This window comes from Phacochoerus africanus, chromosome 7 (genome assembly GCF_016906955.1).
Source record: "Phacochoerus africanus isolate WHEZ1 chromosome 7, ROS_Pafr_v1, whole genome shotgun sequence".
Classification (NCBI taxonomy): Eukaryota; Metazoa; Chordata; class Mammalia; order Artiodactyla; family Suidae; genus Phacochoerus; species Phacochoerus africanus.
The window spans coordinates 36,476,663-36,498,715 of NC_062550.1; the positions used below are offsets into that span (position 1 = coordinate 36,476,663).

Genomic DNA, 22,053 nt, shown 5'->3' on the forward strand with positions numbered 1-22,053 from the left:
ACAGAGTGTTCTCTTCCTATGATGAGGAAAATATTGGGATAAATAAAGGGAAGAGTTTTTTTTTTCTTTGCTTTTTATTGAAGTATAGTTGACTTACAAAAGGAAATCTTGAAACAGAAGGCAAACATAGATAAGCTTTGTTATAGGATGGAAAGAATCAGGTGGATTCATAAGAGGTAGAAAATACGTATCTTATATTTGTCCTGCATTTTAGAATCTTCAAACTGTTTTCACTGACTTCATTTCCTTTGACCCCACAAGCTGTCTTACAAGTTAATAAAGGTAGCTATTATTAAACCCATTTTACAGATGAGGAAACTGAGATACGGAATTTTTTTTCCAAGTCTTAATGCAAGTTCAGTTATCTTCTGCAAGTTCAGCCTCTTTCTGGAATTTAAATCACTTCTCAGAAAAGCTTTGTCACTTAAGAGAGAGTCACTATAGATAATTAATGAAAACAAAGATGTCTGAGGACTTAGTCTATAAGTAGAGTCAAGAACCACCAAACCCTTTCTCAGCACACCTCTTAGGCCTCTTAGGAAAATATTCAACTGGATAAGACCTGGATCTTGTTCTCCAGAGCAAACTTCTCAGGCCACTGTTTGCTGTCATTAACTGGGCATGAATGTGGTCCATCAGTGAGGCATGCCCAGAGCTTTTCCTCCTGCTTCTGGTTTGTAGGGCATGTTGTTCTGCATTCCCAAGGGTGGAGGGCAGACTTGGGAATCTTGGGTCTTCAGTCACAATAGTCCCAGTTACCAGAAACAGCTAAACCAAATTTATAACATCTGTTTCCACAGCCTCAAATACCCACCATTTGTCCCATGACCTTCTGTCTTTAAACAAATGCCAAACAAGGAGATTCAATTATTCAGTCAGTCTAATAAGGAATCAGTTTATGCTGAAGCTCAGTGCTGGGTTTATGTAATTTTACACTATGGGTCACACTGAGAGTTTTATGCAAGCATGTAGCTGCAGTCAGGGAAGAGTCCTACCTTTCTTTATAGTTAAACTAGTATCAAGGTAGAATTGCTCCTCAAAGGAGAAAAAAAACTAATCACATTTTGGAATGTAAAATAACAGAGAAACAGCGTTCATTCATCTATTCAGTAAATATTTATTGTGCTCTTTTGAAGTGGCAGGCAACACACAAGCTATTGGGAATATAAAATGGAAAAGAAACAGTGCTTGGTTTCAGGAGCCCAGGGTTTGGTGGGCAGATAGACACTGCACAGTCTGAGTCATTTATAACACAATGTAATAAATATTATGATGGAAAGAATTACAAGGTGCAATGGGAGTTTATGCTGCATAGTTCTTAAGTGTTGCTAGGAGATATCACCTCAGCAATTAGGGTGACCAACTCATCCCAGTTAACCTGAGACTTCCTGGTTTTACTACTGATAGTCCCATGTCCTGGGAAATCCTGGTCCCCAGAAAACCAATCATCAACCTACCTCCAATCATCCATGTTTGGTTTTTAAAAAAAAATGTTATTTTGCTCTTTTTACAAAAGACCAAATTCATTCTCAGGGTCACATGGGATCAGAATGAGCTCGTCATCCTGAAGACTCAGTAGTTGATGGGAAAATCAGTGGTCCTTCATGGGTCTGCCAGATATAAATCAGTAAGCCCGCCATGCTAATAGAGCTCAGACCTGGTTTCCTTGGCCCTTGACTAGAGTACTGGGTCATCTATTTCATCTGTATGAGTGTGCGTTAATTCCTCTATAAGACTGCATTAGTTATGTCACTAAATTTTGGTGGCAAATAATCACAGAAGCTTATCTGCATCGCAGGTCAGCTGGGACTGTACTGCTTATCTCCTCACTCCAAGAACCAAGTGGATGGAGCAGCCACCATCTCTGTTATTGTCTGTCTCCGGGTCAGAAGGAAAGTGAAACATCTTTCCTGACTCAGAAAATGTTTTCTCACCATCCGCGATCAATCTCTAAAGCAATGCCAGATGATTTTAGGCTTTTTTTTTTTTTTTTTGCAGCAGTAGCAGCATAACCTGGCTTATTCTGATTGATAATGCAGATGTGACCCACAGAGGAACTCAAGAGTGGTGAAGAATGTTTGGCGTGCTCTTAAGGGGTAAGGTGAACATCCTAGAACTCTATCTCCTCAGACTATTCACATAAATGATCATGTTTAAAAAACAAAGTTAATGTTGAGGTTAAGGTTAGGGTGAGGGTGCTTCAAAGGAGCCAGCATTCCTGGTTTGACCTTTAATACAAACTTGTAAGTTGCTCGCAGAGAAGCCCTTTTTCCACAGCCAGAGACTGTAGCTGTGGTCCCACCCAGCTATTTTTCTAACAAAAAAATGAGCAGCTGGCCACAGGACCAGAAAGTGTGGTTGGCACAGCAATGCCCCTCCCTGCTACTGAGTAAAACGACTATGCTGCATCATCCTCATGTTTTAAAAATGGACTTTTAAAGCTGCTGGATCATTTGGAACAGATTTCCTATGAGTTTTACAACATTTTAACTCTATTCCCCTCCATTTGCGTTTCATTGTTAAGTTTCCTGTTCACGCTAAAGATAGTCATAAACAAATTCTGTGGTTTGTATCTCAAAAAGGGAAACATATGTAAAGTCCAATTATCATCACTTTTCTCTGAGGATGGAAGAGTCCTGTTTCCTGGAGGGTGATGTTCATTTGCAAATTGCCCTTTGACAGGCAATAAATGGAACATCCAATCTAGCAGCCTTTCCTTTTTAGAAATCATTGGAAAGAATTGTGTAGATAGCCATAACATCCAATTATAGAGTGAGTAGCAAGAAGGGTTTTCCACTAGGGGTCATCCAGCGGGATTTTCCATGGCTGAACTTCTTTAAATAGATGTCATCCATTAAGTTCCAATGGGCATGTGCATAACATATTGCCATGTAAAAGGGACATCAAAAACTGTTGACCTTTTAGTTAAGTGGAATGAAATGTTTCTCTTAGTCTGATGGATGAATGGGTCCTTTAAAAAATTATAAAGTTTAATTCTGTTTAGATAACACCCATTACGATCTTGCTTGGAAATGAGTTGTCCTACAGCATGGGTTTTATAGTGACAGATTTCCTTCTCTGCTCAACATGGCAATTACTTAGCTCTGTCCTTATGTATTAAAGCACATTCTCTAGAGTTCAATTTAGTTTCACTCCTGATGACACTAGGAATGAAATTTCAGCATACTGTCATGAGGTTTCATGGACAGGAAATTGTCCAATAGAGAAACTCCAGAGAGACAGCAAGAGACCAGCTTGCATCTGATGTTGAAGATGTCAGTTGGAGGGAGACTGGAGACAAGCATAGAGAAAGTGGGTCCTAGGGAGACAGGGAAAGTCTCCTGGGCAGCACTCAGCTCAGGAAATAATTACTTTTTCTACTGAAATCCTTAGAGGTCTCTTAGGTCCCTCCTTTGTTTATGGGCCTAGAGACCTCCAGACAGCTACAGGCACTGGGAATTCTAGAGGAGGCATTTTATGAATGGTGTTCCCAAAATGCATTCCTACTATAAAGGACTGCAGCATGACATTGCCTGCAATGTACAAATCAACCCTAAACAGAAACAGAAAAGGAATTAATACTCCCCAGCATGAGAGCCTCTGATCTCTAAGTTTCCATGAAAGGACTTAAAGAAATCAGAATCTATGCTCAAGATTCCCCCCCAAATTTCATTCCCCTATTCCTTGATTCCTTCAAGGAGTGTGTTTCAAGGGCCTGTTATGTACAAGATGCTCTGCTAGGCCCTGGGAGTTAATCAGCAAATGAGACAGCCCTAGTCCCCGACAGAATGAAGCTGATATTCCCCTGGAGTTGTCTGGCATTAGACAACGACTTTCAAAATTAATTATTTAATTAAACTTGTGGTAAAGTTTGCAAAATATAAATATAAGATATTAGGAGAACATATGGCAGGAAACATTACCTGGTCTGAGGTTCAGGGAAGGTTGCCCTAAGGATGTGTTGTAGAAATTGAGAGCCATTGAAGGATGAGTCACAGCAACCTAGGCAAAGAGGTGAGGGAAGAACATTGCAGAGAGAATAGGAGTGCAAAGGCCATCCAGTGAAAAGGAGAATGGCACTCTCAAGGGACAGAGAGACAGCCAGGTGATTGGAGCACAGATGAGTGAGATGAGTGAGAAGGTGAGGAGAGGGCAAGGCTATGAAGGCCATCACGGGCTTGGGGCCCAAGCTGGGGGAGGGGAAATGGTATACGATTAAATTAGACAAGTAATAGAAATTGTATTACTTGCAATCAAATGATAAGCAAACGAATCACGTAATCCAAAAGAAGATGACAAACTCCATAAGAGACTCCTTTCTCCATCCACTTTCCACCCCAATCTCATGTTAGAGGTAAGCACTAAGAACGGTTTTGTGTGTGGATTTCCAAATCTGTTGCTATAAGTATTTTAAAGGGAGAGTTGCTTTGCATCGTGCTCACATAAATTACTTTATACTATGCATATTATTGTGAAATTTTTCATTTAGTAATATGACATGGAAACCTTTTCATACTTTCCATGTTTAGCTCTCCTTCATTCACTTATTTAAGTATTCTGTAAGTGGACCTTTGTTTCAGGGTTACAAGTAGTACTGCAGAAGCTTTCCAGAAATGTGGCATTCTAAGCCTGATTGGAGCCCCCTTCTCCCACTCAAAATGATTGAACTTTCTCAACTATGATCAAAATAATGTTTTAAACACATAGCTAAGCTGAAAAGGAAAGGTGCCAGAAATGCAGGATTGCAAAGTCAGAATGGAAGTATTAGTCTTGGTTAGAGGTAGGTGCATGGGAGTCTGAGCCCTGAGATTTTCATGCAGTCAGGAGCAAGAACTGAGTTTCTGCAAGAAGCTGGGATTGTCGAGTGATTGTCAAGGAAAAAGTATCAGAAACACATAGTCTGCCAATCCAAAATAGTCATGAGTAAGCTCAGCATAGCCCAGGACCACTCTTAGAAGAAAAAATATCACCTTGTAAAGTTGAAACTTCAAGCCTTCCCTAAAGGCAGGTGTGTAGGGAACCCAGGGCAAGAAAGTAGCATAAAAACCTCTACACAGAAAACTGTAAAACATTACTGAAAGAATATAAAGAAGATCTAAATAACTAGAGGAGTGTACCATGTTCAAGAACTAGAAAATTTCGTGTTGTAAAGATGTCAGTTTTCCTCCAATTGATTCATAGACTGCGCAGTTACAATTCAGAATCCCAGCAGCTTTCTTATGTGGCAACTTCAAGCCAATTCTAAAATTATATAGAAAAGAAAAAGGCCAAAAATAGCCAAAACGGTCTTGAAGAAGAACAAGATGGGAAGACTTATTATACCAGCTATCAAGACTTAGCATAAGACAGTAGAGTATTGGCATAAGGATAGCAAATTGACCAATAGAACAGAATAGAGAGTCCAGAAATAGATTTATGGATAGATGATCAAGATCAAGACACACTGCAGAGCAGTAGAGAAAGAACAGCCTTTTCAAGAAATAGTTCTGGAGTTCCCGCTGCAGTGCAGCAGAAGTGAGTCCAACTAGTAACCATGAGGTTGCGGGTTTGGTCCCTGGCCCTGCTCAGTGGGTTAAGGATCTGGTGTGGCCATGAGCTGTGGTGTAGGCTGGCAGCTATAGCTCCAATTGAACCACTATCTGGGGAACCTCCATGTGCAGGTGCGGCCCTAAAAAAGCCAAAGAAAAAAAAAAAAGAGAACCCAACTGGTATCCATGAGGACATGGGTTAGATCCCTGGCCTTGCTCAGTGAGTTAAGGATCCAGCCTTGCCATAAGCTGTGGGCTAGGATCCAGCATTACTCTAGCTGTGGTATAGGCTGGTGGCTACAGCTCCAATTTGACCCCTAGCCTGGGAACTTCAATATGCCATGGGTGTGACCCTAAAAAGACAAAGGAAAGAAAGAAAGAATGAACGAACAAACAAAAGAAAGAAAGAAGACAGGCAGACATAAAGACAGAAGCAAGGAAGGAAGGAAGGAAGGAGAGAGAGAGAGAGAGGGAGGGAGGGAGGGAGGGAAGGAAGGAAGGAAAGAAGGAAGAAAGAAAGAGTTCTAGGTGAACTGGACATCTACCTGGAAAAAGAAACAAATAAAACTTGACCTAACTCCCACCATAACCCAAAATTATTTAAAAGTGAATTATAAATCTAAATGTGTAAGGTAAAACAATAAAACCTCTAGAATTTAACATATAGGAGAATATCTTTGTGAACTTGAGAAAGGAAAGAAGGAAGGAAGAAAAAGGAAGAGCAGAATAAAAGAAAGAAGTATGGAAAAAAGGGAGGGGGAACGAGATATAAATAGGGCTGGCAAAAGGAAAGGCGAAAACAAAAACAAATTACCTGTTGGAAGTTATTTACAACTCAGAAGACATATACTACAAAAATATAAAACAAAACAAGCAAAAAAAGAAAAAAAATATATCCTCTAAAGATGAGTTCTCAATAAAACTACAAATCACACAGGAACACATGCCCAACTGGAGTTGCATTAAATGCACAGATAATCTTAAAGATAATTGGCATCTTTAATATAATAGTTAATCAATAAGTATTTACTATGTGCCTGGCACTGGGCTAAGTGCTCTAAATAGGTCATTCTATTTAGTCAGATCATTTTTATTTAATTTTCATACTTGATACATGAGCCAACTAATATTATTACTTTCCTTTTACCAACAAGGGAGCTAAGCCTTAGAGAAGTAAAGCAACTTTCCTGAGATGACCCAGAAGGACTTGGCAGAGATGGCATTATAACTCACAAAGTCAGTCCATAGGCTCATAACCACCACATTAAACTTTCCTTATAGAAACATGGAGTACATTTTCATGGTTTCAGGTATCATTTTTCTATCTGTCAGTAGCAGTTTAGAACTTTTTAAAAATGTCAATTTACATATTTTTATTTAGTTTGTCTCTAGGTGTCTTATAATTTTTGAAGCTATTGTGAATCAAATCCTTTTGCCATTACATTCTCTAATTAGTTACTACTGGTGATTGGGAATTCTATTGATTTTTTTTTTAAATCTTGTATCTGACTACTAAACTATCTTGTTAGTTTTCCAGTTGATTCTCTTGGATATTCCAGGTAGTCAAAGTGAGGTGCATAAATAATGACAGCTTCCTCTCTTTCCCCTGACTACTTCATTTGCCAATATTTGTGCATTTTATGGCATGGGGAAAAGTTCATAAGATAATATCAGTGGGGAGGAGAGTCTTAATGCATCCCAGAAAGAAACAACACTGTTTTGAGCACAAGGTTATAAAACAGCTTGACAGATTCCAGAAACTGGAAGTAGTTTGACATGACTATAAGGTAGGGTATGAATGCAGAAAGCAAGAGATGACAACTTGAAAGGAAAGACAAGGGTCTTGAAGGATGACAAGCCGTTAAAAATTTGAAGCAAGGATGTGGCATAATATTTACATTTTAGAAAAAAAAAACAGTATCAGCAGTGTGGAGACTGATTGAGGAAGGTAATACTAAAGAAAGGGGAAAGGGTAGGTGCAATAATATAAACAAGTGATAAGCAATAATATAATAATATAAACAAGTGATAAGCTCTCCATGGAGTAATGGAGAAAGGGCATGAATCTGTGAGAATGGAATCCCTACTCATTCAGCCTCCTTCAAGCTGTGATCTTGAACCAGTTACTCAATCTCCCCAACCTCTATTCCTTTAATCTGTAAAATTAAGATAATAGCACCAACTGGGCATGGCTACAAAATTTAAGGTAATGTGTGCAAAGTGCACTAAAAATGACAGCTTTATATTTCTGAGGTAGACAATGGCAGTGAGAATAAGGTGAGGTCATAGATTCTAGAAATGCATCTCCATCAAAGTGCCATGCCAAAACTCTTATGTCTGCTTCTGAGTGATCAGACTTCTAAGATACTGAGGAAGACAAGGCTGTGTATTAGCATCCTTTCAGCCACACCCCAAGTCCCACCTCTCCTTTGCTCTTTGCTTTCTCTTCTCTCTGCCCACATTCCACTTCTAAGACTACTGTGGGGATTGGATTTCCATCATGAAACAGCTGAAGTTCATGGCTCCAAATTAGTATGCCAACTCAACAACAACAACAAAACCAACCCTATTAAAAAGTAGGAGGCATTCCCACTGTAGTACAGTGGGTTAAGAATCTCAGGTTGCTGCAGAGCCATGGGTTTGATCCCAGCCCGACGCAGTGGGTTAACAGATCAGCATTGCCTCAGCTGCAGTGTAGATCATAGCTTCAGCTTGTATTCAGTCCCTGACCCCGGAACTTCCATATGCTGTGGGTGCAGCCATAAAAGAAAATAGGCAAAGTAAACTTAATAGACATTTCTCATTTCTCCCAAAAAGATATACATATGGTCAACAAGCACACAAAAAGAAATTTATCATTAGGAAAATGTAAATCAAAACTGCAAGATACCACTTCATATCCTTTAGAGTAACTATTAAAAAAATAATAAACGTTGTCAAGGATGTGGAGAAATTGGATCCCTTATACATTGCTGGTGGGAATGTGAAATGGTTCAGCCACTATAGAAAACAATTTGGTGGCTCCTGAAAAAGTTAAACATGGAATTATCAAATGACCCAGTAATTTTACTCCTACATATATACTCAAAAATCAAAAATAAGTGTTCAGACAAGTACAGTTACATATATGGTATAGTCTGAATATTTATGTAACCCCAAAATCTTAGAACTTGAACACCCAATACAAAGATGTTAGAAGGTGGGGCCTTAGGGGATGATGTAGTCATGAAGGCAGAGCCCTTGTGAATGAGATTAGTTTTCTTATATAAGAAATTCCATAGAGCTCCATAGTCCCTTCTACCATGTGAGGATATGACATGTCTGTGACCCCCTAAAAGGGCCCTTACTCAGCCACGCTGGCAACTGATCCCAGACTTCCAGCCTGCAGATCTGAGGGCAATAAATTTCTGTTATTTATAAGCTACCCAGTCTGTGGTATTTTGCTATAGCAGCTCAAATGGACATGTGTTCATAGAAGCACTATTAAAATAACTTAAAAGTAGAAGCAGCCCAAATGTCTATTAATAGATGAATCCATTAATCTGTCACATACATTCAATGGAATATTATTCAGCCATGAACAGAAATGAAGTACTGATATATGCTTCTACACGGATAAACTCAAAAATTTTCTAAGTGAAAAAAGCTATACAAAAGATCATATATTGTGTGATTCCATTTATAATAAATATCCAGAATAAGTAAATCCACAGAGACAGAACAAAGATTGGTCATTACTAGAGGCAGTGGAAGGGAGAATGAGGAACCATTACTTAATACGTATGGCATTCTCTTTGGAATGATGAAAATATTAGGGGCCTAGAAATGATGATGGCACAGCGTAATGTATATACTACATGCTACTGAAATGTTCTTTTTAAAATGTTTCATCTATGTTAATTTCACCTCAATAAGATACATAAATTATATATTTTTAACTATTATGAGAGCCCTTCACAGAAAGTGGTTGTGATTGGCTGCTAGAGTTCATAGCCTCAAGTCACCCATGAATAAAAGATAGTTAGCTGGCAGTAAACCACTATGGTCCCCATTCCAGTTAGAGTGTTTAATGCCCAAGCACTCTTTATTGTTTAATAACACAAATAGTCCCAGTTGGAGCAGGGCATTATCCTTCTGATGTTATTACCTTTAACTAGTTGAAAACTTCATTGAGGGCCCTTATTTTTCCTCTACATTATCTTGTCTTCCCACAGAGCCTCTAAACACTTCCTGCCTTGGACTACTTCCAGAGGCCTTTTGGAGGCAATTTTTCTCCTACCAAGTTGTTGAATTTTCTTTGACTGTGAGATCTCTTTGAAAGACCCTCCCTATTGTTATATGAAATTATTAAGTCTTTTTTGTCTGGACTATAAGCTCCACGAAGGTGGGAACCACACTGCCTTTGTTCACCACTATACCTAGCACCTAATACAGCAAAAAAACATAGGTGTTCCCATGCCCAACTCAGCAAACCTGGTTTTTGCTATTTTACCTGTTTTTGAGTATAATAGCACTGGAATCAAAAAGCCAGATAGGTAAATAATTTTTCACAGTTCACATTCAACTTTTTAATTATTTTGTACACATAGAAAAGGAAATCAACTAGAAACTAGCTAATGCTTCCCTTATATCATCGCTCCCTCTCCAGTCAAAATACCACCTTGGCACCCAAATCAACTGATAAAACACAAGGCCCTTCTCAACCTCTTCCATCTGAAGCTCTTCCATCAGGCTTATTCATTACTGCCTGAAGGCAAAAATTCTAAGATAGTAATGCAGCTTGAAAAGTGAAATAACATTTTCATTTGTTACCTTCTATTCAGAATTCAGACTGCTTAATTAGATGCATTTCGTTAAAGACAAAGCATTAAATACCCTCTCATTTTATTTATTTTTTCTTTTATTCAAAGTGACTTAATTCTGTCCAGTTGCTGACTTCCCAGGACACGGTGCCAGTACTGGAAGCAGAGATTGTATTTTACTGCTTGACACAAACAAAACCCTAATCTGGCCTGAAGGCTCAAAGAAAGACTCTACAGGTAATAATTACAGGCAAGTGATGTTCCAAAAGAAAAAGATGTTTTGACACTGTTAAGAATCACCATGCGTAGGTGCCTGCTGTGTTGAGCGCAATTCGTGGGAAGAATACCAATTTACCAGTCAGAACGTTTGGGGTTTGAATCTCAGCTCGGCCATTTACTGTGTGAACTGGAGCAAGTTATGAAACATCTCTGAACATCGGTTTATTAATCTTTAAAAATGGAAATAATGATTACGTCATAGGGGTTTTTGTATGCATGAAATATGTTATTGACTTAAAGACTGACACATTTTAGGTTCTCAATTAATAGCTATTATCATCATATTATTGGTGTGAAATTTCATTGATATCTTATTTACACACACAAAAACCCACACAAGCATCTCCTCGCCAGATTTTTTTAGGCTTACTTAAAAATAAAACTGTCAAAAGAAAAAAGTAAGATAAGCTGTATAATGTACCAAAGCCAGAAAAACAGTTCTCCAAAACTCTTAATCTACATGAATTCTGTTAAAGCAAACAGGTCTTCATTCATTTTACCCATATTTACCAAGTGTTAAACCATTTTTGCAGCTGCCTTCCTTGTCACAATCCATAATTTTCTATCACAAACATATATATCCATGTTTCCACAACATACATGGATCCCCATGGGAAACTAAAACCAGATGCAATGAAAAAAAAAAAAAAAAAAGAACATCCAGGAATATATTTTTCAAACACTGATCACTGATTCTTCAAGGGCCTACAAATGATATTTATAATAAACTGAATTTAAATCAATTCAATAACTATTTAGAGTATGTCTACTACATTCCTGATGCAGGAGAGATTCAAAGATAAATGCCATATGGTCTGTGCCCTCAAGCTGCTTATAGTCTGGTAAAAACTTGCTAAGATCAACCAAGCTGTAGATCTTACTATTCCAACAAGTCTGTGTCATCCCAGCACAGCCTGTTCAGTGGACCTCACAGAAGCAGTTCAGACAAAATCAGCTGGAAACAGTAGAGGTAATTTTCTAGATTCTTTGAACAGATAATCTTGTTTAAAAGATAGCAAAAACAGAATGAAGTCTTTCTTAGTTATCTCCTGTGACTGGCTCTGTGTTTGTATTCACCAGATAGTTGCTCAATGAGCCTTTTCTATGTAGATGGTGCCATTATATAGGAGCTCTGGCAAGCGTATTTGCAAAATGAGGTACTCCCTATTTTGAACCAACCATGATGACATTTAAGCAACTCGGGAAATAAATTTGTACACTGTGTAGATATTCTATGCTAAGAATTTTAATGTGGTGCAGTAGGTAAATTCCATGTAAAATAGCTTTCCCTAAGAAACAAAATGTTCACAAAGACACCATTGTAGATTTTTTTTTCATCACAAAACGTTAATCCAAAATTTGACCTAGTACACAACACCAGCATACAGTGAGCCAGACACTTGCAAGTGAATGTTGCTGGTAGCTAAGCCCTCTGGGAGAAGAAGGAATAGGACATCATTTCCTCTCCACCACTAGGGAGCTATTTATACTCCAGCATTCTAATGAAAACCCTAGTGACCTGGAAAAGTTCATTGCCTTTCAGTGTCTCATTTACACCCAAGAAATAACTCAGGATCAAATCCAAGATGTATACATGGATCTGCACATGCGTGTACACACACACACACACACACACACACACACACTCATGCAAGTAACCTATTCAGTATGAAAGCTGGAAAGAATTACACAGTCTGTATTTATCTGGGTTCTAACATTACACAGCTGATCACTGAAAACACTGCAGAATAATAAAGTTCTACTAGAAATATCTTCAGGAAAATGCTGGACCAAATTGTGGAGACAATTACAGTCCAACAGCAACACACATACACAAATTTTAAAAATCACAGTATTCCTCCCCCTAAAGACTTAATGAAATTCAAAGGTTATATCAGAAAGTGAAACCAGTAAAATGGGAAATGTAGACTGAAATAAGCTTAAATGTCAGTTGTATACACTTAGTTATTAAAATGATAGCGTAATTATTACTGGCATAAGTGTTCCAGTTTACAAACCTCTCTTTTTGGACTTGGACCCCACTCCCTTCAAGAAGACTCTTCTCCTTCTTGTTAGACCAGGTTAGGTGCCCTTTCACAGGCCCTTTATCTTAGCACTTCTCAAATCATCCTGGCAAGAATTTGGTAAGGTGGATGTAGTATTGATTGCCACTTAACAGATAAGAAAACTGAGTCCAGAGAAATTAAGCAACCTGTTTTATCAAGATCACAAAGCAGAACTAAGAACCAAACTCCTATCAAATGATTCCAAACCCCATTTTTGGCTGAAGGTCACAGGGCAAAGGTGATTCAGTGGACTTCTCTTCCACTTACTCTAAGATTGCATCTACTAAACATTAAGAAAGTAGGAAGATGAGCAATTATCTGTTGACTTTGGGCAAGAAACAGCATTTGAGTAATTATAATTAAAGTGCATTAAGCATTAATGCATATCAGACACAACTTAGAATAGATTTACAAGGAGATCCTGCTGAGTAACATTGAGAACTATGTCTAGATACTCATATTGCAACAGAACAAAAGGTGGGGGAAAAATGTATACATGTAAGGATAACTTGATCCCCCGCTGTACAGTGGGGGAAAAAAAAAAAAAGCATTAATGTGTACCAAGCCCTCAGCTAAATGCTGAGGGAGTTCCCTCATTTCATTCTCACGACATTTTGTGAAATACAAATGATGATTAGTCCCCTCCACCTACTTTTACATTTTACAGTTAGAGAAACTGAGGCTCAAAGATGTTAAATGATTTGCCCAAGTTCATACCACTAGAAAGTGATAGAGCCAGGTCTCTACCTAGGTTTCTGACTCTGAGTCCACTTGCTTAAGCACCACAAATACTGTCCATTTCAAGCCCCATTGCCTGACTCTTTTCCCTAGATATTTATTTAATGGAAGAAAGTAGGGGCTACAAGGTGAGGGATGTCTTGAATTATCTTAATAACTGATGAGTTCTCCCCTTTTTTTCTAAAATGTATAGACATACACTAAGAATATCTTCCAACTTCAATTTGAATTCTGGTTTAACAACTTACTAGATGGAATGATTTTGTTCACATTACTGAACCTCCAAAACTCAGTTTCCCCATTTGCCTTTAAAGGAGCTGATAAGACTCACCCAGTAGGATGGTTGCATCTAACATGAACTCCATATGATTCTAATATGGAACCTGTAGTCAGAGGTCAATCAATAAATACCAAACCCATCCATTTACCATCCCCTGACTTCTGGCTGTAAATTAGGTATAAAGAAAACACACACTAGATAATAGAAAAATCTTCGTTTGTTCATTAACTCAATCATTTACCTCAAAATATTATTAACCTTTCTTTTTTTTTTTTTTGTCTTTTGTCTCTTTTGTTGTTGTTGTTGCTATTTCTTGGGCCGCTCCCGCGGCATATGGAGGTTCCCAGGCTAGGGGTCGAATCGGAGCCGTAGCCACCGGCCTACACCAGAGCCACAGCAACGGGGGATCCGAGCCACGTCTGCAACCTACACCACAGCTCACGGCAACACCAGATCGTTAACCCACTGACCAAGGGCAGGGACCGAACCCGCAACCTCATGGTTCCTAGTCGGATTCGTTAACCACTGCGCCACGACGGGAACTCCTATTAACCTTTCTTGAATCTCTCCAATTAATGAGATTTTTAAGATAGCAATCTCTAAAATTCTTGGTTTTCTTTTTTTTAGTTCTATATCTACATGGCAACAGTCTCTTGAACATTTTTTCTGTGTTTATTTGTACAATAGATAGGTAGACATTTAGATAGATAGATTGATTGATAGATTGATTTTAGGGCTGCAGGTGCAGCATATGGAAGCTACCAGGCTAGAGGTCAAATCAGAGCTACAGCTGCAAGCTGCTGGCCTACACCACAGACACAGCAATGCATGATATGAGCCATGTCTGTGACCTACATCACAGCTCACAGCAAAGCCAGATCCTTAACCCACTGAGCGAAGCCAGGGATCAAACCCACATCCTCATGGATACTAGTCATGTTCGTTACCACTGAGCCACAATGGAACTCCAACATTTATCTATATTGTAAACATAGTACCTATGATGATAGATACACTCTATCTATCCACAATCATCAATTAAATCCCTCCGATGCCAAGAACCACCCCTCCCCCTAAAGGAGCACGTAGTTTATTGTGTAAACAAACACAAGCATAGCTAAGACACCGTGTGGTAATGGTGCCATAATAGAGGCATGTACCAAGTTCCATGGGAGCAATTAACCCTGCTCAAGGTATTGGGAACTAGTTCACAGAGGAGGTAACATTTGAATTCAGCCACAAAGAATGACTCAGCTTCTCCAAGAACTAATGAGGATTCCAACATCAGAGTCACATTTCAAGAAGGGTGTCTGCTTAAAACTTTGACCACAAGGCTATTACATCAGAGTAAATTCTCTCCTTTAACTTGGTCCAGATTATTAAAGACACAAAGTCATGATGATGGTTTCAGAGTTTCAGAGTTAACCTGCTAAACTCAATGATGATTTTATAAAGCATATGTGTAGTATTTAACTATCCCAAAGCCACCATTGTATAGCACTTAGAATTCTGGACAACAAGAATTTCTCCTTTGAGGGCTCATATATAATGAATGTGTGTTACATTAAAGATTATTGAAGAATGTAAGCCTTCTGTTTTCATGTGTAAGATTGGTAGCTTTTAAAATATTGATGCATTTGTACAAGTTACTTGACTTGAATTTTACAGTAAATTCAGGAAGGAAAATGTCAACATGGACAAATTTTAAATGAACTCTTTTTTAAAAAGCTTAAAATAGGTAAAATTTTATTTAAAAAAAGCATACAGGAATCTGCTGTATTTCTGTGTACTAATAATAAACTATCAGAAAGAAAAATGAAAAAAACAACCCCCTTCACAACTGCATCAAAAAGAATAAAATACTTAGGAATAAATTTAACCAAGGAGAGAAAGATCTTTACTCTGAAAACCATAAGACACTTATAAAAGAAACTGAAGACAGCACAAATAAATGGAAAAATATACTGTGCTCATGGAAGAATCAATATCATGAAAATGCTCATACAACCCAAAGCAATCTACAGATTCAACACAATCCCTATCAAAATACCAGGGTTTTTTTTCCTTTCACAGAACTAGAACAAATAATCTTAAAATCTGTATGGAATCACAAAAGACCCCAAACAGTCAAATCAATCTTGAGAAAGAAGAACAAAACTAAAGGTATCACACTCCCTGATTTCAAACTATACTGCAAAGCTATAGTAATCAAAACAGTATGGTGCTGGCATGAAAACAGACACATGGGCCAATGGAATAGAATAGAGAGCCCAGAAATAAATCCACACTCAGATGGTTAATTCATTGGTGACAAAGGAGGCAAGAATATACAATGGGGAAAAGACATCTCTTCAATAAATGATGTTGGGAAAACTGGACAGCTACATGCAAAACAATTAAATTGAACAACTTTGTTACCTCTTATACAAAAATAAACTCAAAATGGATTAAAGACTTAAATGTAAGACCTGAAATCATAAAACTCCAAGAAGAAAAGTTTAGCAGCAAACTTTTTGACATCAGTCTTAGCAGTATTTTTTTAGATATGTCTCCTCAGGCCAGGGCAATGTAAAAAAGCAAATGGGACTATATCAAATGAAAACCTTTTGCTCAGCAAAGAAAACCACCAACAAAACAAAAAGGCAACATACTGAATGTAAGAGAAGATTGAAAATTGCAAATTATGTATCTGATAAGGGGTCAAAATCCAAAATATAAAAAGAGCTCACACAATTCAGTATCAAAGAAACAAACACTATTTTAAAATGGACTGAGGAGTTCCCGTCGTGGCGCAGTGGTTAACGAATCCGATTAGGAACCATGAGGTTGCAAGTTCTGTCCCTGCCCTTGGTCAGTGGGTTAACGATCCGGCGTTGCCGTGAGCTGTGGTGTAGGTTGCAGACGCGGCTCGGATCCCCCATTGCTGTGGCTCTGGCGTAGGCCAGTGGCTACAGCTCCGATTCGACCCCTAGCCTGGGAACCTCCATATGCCGCGGGAGCGGCCCAAGAAATAGCAACAACAATAACAAAAGAGACAAAAGACAAAAAAAATAAATAATAAAAAATAATAAAATGGACTGAGAACCTGAATGTACATTTTTCTAAAGAAGACATACAGATGGATAACAGGCACATGAAAAGGTGTTCAACATCACTAATCTTCAGAGAAATGCAAATCAAAACTACCATGAGATATCACCTCACAACAGAATGACTATCATCAACAAGACAAAAAACAGGAGTGCCCTGGTGTACAATGGGTTAAAGACATGGCATCGTCACTGCTGTGGTTAAGGTCACTGCTATGCAGCAGGTTCAGTCCCTAGCCCAGGAATTTCCACATGCTGCAGCATAGTCAAAAAAAAAACAAACAAAAAAAGACGAGAAACAACAAGTGCTGCTGAGGATGTGGAGAAAGGTGTTGCACTATTGGTAGGAATGTAAATTGGTGTAACCACTATGGAAAACAGTATGGAGATTCCTCAAAAAAACTAAAAGCAGAACTACCACATGATCCACCAATTCCATCTCTGGTTGTTTACACAAAGAAAACAAAAACACTAATTAAAAAAGATATATGCATGCCTATGTTCATTGAAGCACTATTTACAATAGCCAAGATAGGGAAACAACTTAAATGTCCATCAATAGATGAATGGATAAAGGAGATGTATACATTTATACACACACTGGAATACTACTCAGCCACTTAAAAAAAATGAAACCTTGCTGTTTGGACCAATGTGGATGGACTTGGGGGGTATTTGATAACTGAAATAAGTCAGAGAAAAATACTGTATAATTTCATTTATATGTGCAATCTAAACAAAACAAAACATAAATAGACTCATAGACAGAGAGCAAACTGGCAGTTACTAGAGGGGAGAGAGTTGGGAGGATGGACGAAAGGAGATTAAGAAGTAGGAACTTCCAGCTATAAAATAAGTAAGTCATGGGAATGTAATGTAGAGCATAGGGAATATTATCAATAACATTGTAACAACCTGTATGGTGACAATAACTAGACTTATAGTGGTGATCATTTCATAATGTATAAAAATATTGAATCACTATGTCATACACCTGAAACTAATATATGTTACTTATAATTAAAGAAAATTTTAATTTAATTTAAAAATAAAATAGTTCATATTTTGAGATGAGTTAGTCTACAGAGCTCACCCTGGATCTTAAAGTAAAATAGTTCAAAGATGCAGAAACAAAATGGCAATGAAGATTTGAGGTAATGTTCCAAGATTTGACTATTTTTGCCTGTTCTATGTGTAACCCATATTTCCTACTTTTTGTTTCTAACCATTCTTCCTGTGAACACTTCTAACATGCTGACAGATAAGTCTAGTTACCATTCCTTTCATTGCTCACCATGTTTAGCAAGCACTTCTATCTCCTGCCACAGCAAATGCCATGGAGCTGATGTCAAGATGACAAGGCTGCTGGAAAGAATGGCTCTATTCTTGGTTTACCCCTTCTTAGAATGACAGGACCAAGGTGCATGTCCTTGGGCCCAGAGATGGACAACACCATCGGCACGTGACCCTATCAAGTTTTACTCACTACCTTCCCACCCCCTTCCTGCAAGGCTCAGACATCAGGCCGTGGGAGGAGACAACCTGGCTGATGGTCCCAAACCTCTCTCCTCTAGTGGCCAAACCTTTACTTCTGGGTCCAGCTTGTGTCCAGCTGCCTTGCCTGTCAGAACAAATTCTCACCAAAGACACCCCATGTCATAAAGACAGGCTCATATGCCATTTCCTCAGATAAGACCAAACCAGTCAGAGATACACCTACTTGGGATGATAGGATTTTTTATCTTATTCCCACTTACTTTAGCTACTTGATGAAAATAGGTTCAGCCTCATAACAAAACCTTGGAGGAAGTTAATGTCCATTTTTATTTGGTTTAAGAAAAAGCAAGGGAAGGAGAGAGGGAGGGAAGAAGGTCCGTCCTATCAAACTATAAGTTTTCCCCAAGTAAATGGTAGAAATATTCTATCTGTATAGTCACTATGCCTAGATCACTGTTCCGATTTCAAATATTTTGTTCCTTTTTTTGTCTTTTTTTTTTTTTTTTTTTTTTTTGCTATTTCTTGGGCCGCTCCCGCGGCATATGGAGGTTCCCAGGCTAGGGGTCTAATCGGAGCTGCAGCCACCAGCCTAAGCCAGAGCCACAGCAACGCGGGATCCGAGCCGCGTCTGCAACCTACACCACAGCTCACAGCAACACCGGATCCTTAACCCACTGAGCAAGGGCAGGGACCGAACCCGCAACCTCATGGTTCCTAGTTGGATTCGTTAACCACTGCACCACGACGGGAACTCCCTGTTCCTTTTTTATGAAGCTACAATTCTCATATTTGATGAAGGCTTTTCCATGTGTATGCCACCATTTAGTTTTTAAGTACCTGTGAAATACATATTATTGTGGTCTCACTTTTCAGAAGAGATAATTAAATAGTCCCCCTCATCTGTCATCACCCTCTTCCTTCACTACTAAATTTTAACCTTTCCAGCTAAGTCATCATTTTCTCCAGGAAGACTTACTGACATCCTTGGCCTAGAGAGACAGCTCCAATTCTCTGTTCTAGTTCAGCAGAGTGCCAGTTGAACAGAAGGAGACTGAGGTGGTAGAAGACCCATAAACAAATTTACCTCAAGCCTTGAGCTGTCCCATTCATTCTCCCCAGTGTTGAATGAATAATATCATTTTCTGTGTGTACCAGGATATGCAAAAGGCTAAGAAGCCCCACCATAGAAGAATGGCTAAGAGCATGGGTTTGGAAAGACTACTTAGCTATGTAACCTTGGACAGTTATCTAGGTATTAGTTTCCCCATCTGGAAAAAGGAGATAATAGACTTATTTACTGCCATGTAGACTATCTCATTTGCCTTTCAAAACAGTATAAGTACTGTTAGTTTTCCTGTCCTATGGAGAGGAAGCTGAGGCATGGAAGGTGAGAGTCATACAGATAATTTGTTTGAACTTCACATTAATGTAAGCCCAAGCCCAGGGGTTACCTCTATTGTGCAGCCCATTAAGGATCCAGTATTGTTTCTCTGGCAATGCAGGTTCCATCCCTAGCCTAGTGCAGTGGATTAAGGATCTGACATTGCCACAGCTGTGGCTCAGATTAGATCCCTGGCCTGGGAACTTCCATATGCCATGGGTGCACCCAAAAAAGAGAAAAAGAGAAAAAACAAGCCCATATTTGATTGAAACCACTACACTACACTATATGGGAAAAGAATCTGAAAAGGAACGGTTATAGATATATGTATAACTGATTTACTCTGCTCTATACCTGAAGCGAATACAACTTTGTAAGTCAACTATACGTCAATAAATATCTTTAAAAATAATTAGATTTGATAATCTATGTGTAAATGATGTTCATGGCTCAGAATTGTAACTGAAGAGCAAAACAACCAAGTACCCTTTCTGTTGCCCTGCAGGGTGTACTGAGAGGTACCAGCTCAGAGAACTGAGCTTACCACCCACTATCACCTGCCCCACTATCTCTACCACCCCAGTATCAGGGGACTTGCAGCCTTGCCTCTATATAATCAGAGCAAAGAAAAACATTTGGGGAGATAAACATTGTGGTTATACTGCTGGGAGAGGAGGTGTCATTTTCCCAGCACCCTTTGCTGGAAAGATGGGTTCTGCACTTGACCATGGTCCCAAGAATTGGCTGGCAAGTTTAGGCCACAGAAGGTGGTTAGAATTAGGAGCTACGTCTTGTCGTACCTGGCACTGCATGGTGCACAGAGAAGCACTTGTGTCAAGGTAGTAGTTCAGTAAGACAGGTAAACCTTGCACGGGGTCATCAGTGCTTAGGGAAGTGGCACTGGAGTGAGTCTCTCCTTGATGGGGCATACTGAAGCCCCCTCATGCTCTCACCTATGGAATATGGAAACTGTGATGCTTTTCCCATGGAACTGTCATGGACACTAAATGAGATTATGTGAATGAGATTCTCTCTGTAAAGCAGATCCACAATTAATGCTAGCTCTCTCGCCACACTTCTGCTACCCAGTGTTTAAAGCCTAGATAAATCCTTTGAATCTGGGAAGAGAGGTAGCTTTTCATAATGTCAGATTCAACTTAAAAAGAAAAGTCTGTGTTTGCCAACTTCTATCTCCCTGGATTACCAAGCAGAGTCTGAAATTTATTAACCTTTTTTAGTCATTTGTGAGCACCAGCAAGAGGACTTTTTTGAATAATCAAAAAACCTTCCCGTTCTGGCAGCCAAATAAAAGGAGGCCAGGTGTTCAGGATTAAAAATGCATTACCCCCACCACTGACTTTCTGAGGATGGTTTCAAGTATTTTCTCTTTCAAAATATGTACCAATTCTAAAGCAGAGAAAGCCAAGGGGGAAGTGAACAGAGATGATAAGAGGACCTCAGGAAAAACGGGGGTGGATGGGAAAACAGAGGCTGGAAAGTGGCGGAGAGAACATGGAAGAGAAATCTATTTTTAACCAGTTATAGTCCTCTTCCCTCCCCTTCAAAATAGATCCTCTTCCTGCCCACAGTGAATTGAGTGGATGGTATCGGGCGTCCCATTAGTATATCTATTTGGAAGCACGGATATTGTGTATCTTTTGGGCAAAGTTGTGCAGGCCTTTCAGATACAAAACCACCAAATTTCCTCTAGAAATATTTCTAAGAAAAATGTCCACATCCACACTATCATTTTTAAAAATTATCCTCAGCACAAAGTTAGGGCTATTTTCTTTAAGTAAAACTAAGATAATTTCTGGCTGCTAATAATACTACTAGCATTTTAAGTGTGTGCTCTCTGTGCCAGGCACCATACTAAGCTCTGGACACTCATAGGAGCCTTTTGGCAGACAGGGAAAATTGAAGCTTGGGAGGTTAGACACCTGAACCAGAGCCACAGAGCTCCCATGTGGTAGAATTAGGATTTAAACCCAGGTCTACCTCCAAAGCCTGACCTTGTCACCTCTACCCTATTATCTGCTTTAGAAACCTTCAGTGGCTGCCACTCCATCACCCATGCTAAGCTGTGATGCTGATTGGAGGAAGAAACTCAGTCCATGGGAAAGGCAAGAACAAAGGTACAGCATAGGTTGTAACAGAAGGGATTGTATTGCCAACAAGCCCTTCAAACTTTGTACATAACAAGCTTACAGTGCATCATGAGGCCGTTTTGAGGCACAAGGATTACTTTGGAAAGGCTTCTGTAATTTCAGAGTTTAATAATATGAAATTAGACCCAGAATCCTCAAATAAACCCATTTCAAAACTACAATACCCCTGGAAATGAGCACTTCCATTAGATTTGAGACCATTACATATCCATCCCTCTGCAAGAA

At 39.0% G+C, this 22,053-nt stretch overlaps 1 long non-coding RNA gene across 1 annotated transcript; it reads left to right on the forward strand.

Moving 5' to 3' along the window:
* The first annotated feature begins 2,004 nt into the window (after positions 1 to 2,004).
* LOC125131847 (uncharacterized) lies at positions 2,005 to 21,795 on the forward strand. The gene is made up of 3 exons (XR_007136038.1): positions 2,005 to 2,096; positions 10,439 to 10,567; positions 21,704 to 21,795. It is a non-coding gene; the product is annotated as an uncharacterized LOC125131847 (long non-coding RNA).
* Positions 21,796 to 22,053: the final 258 nt, after the last annotated feature.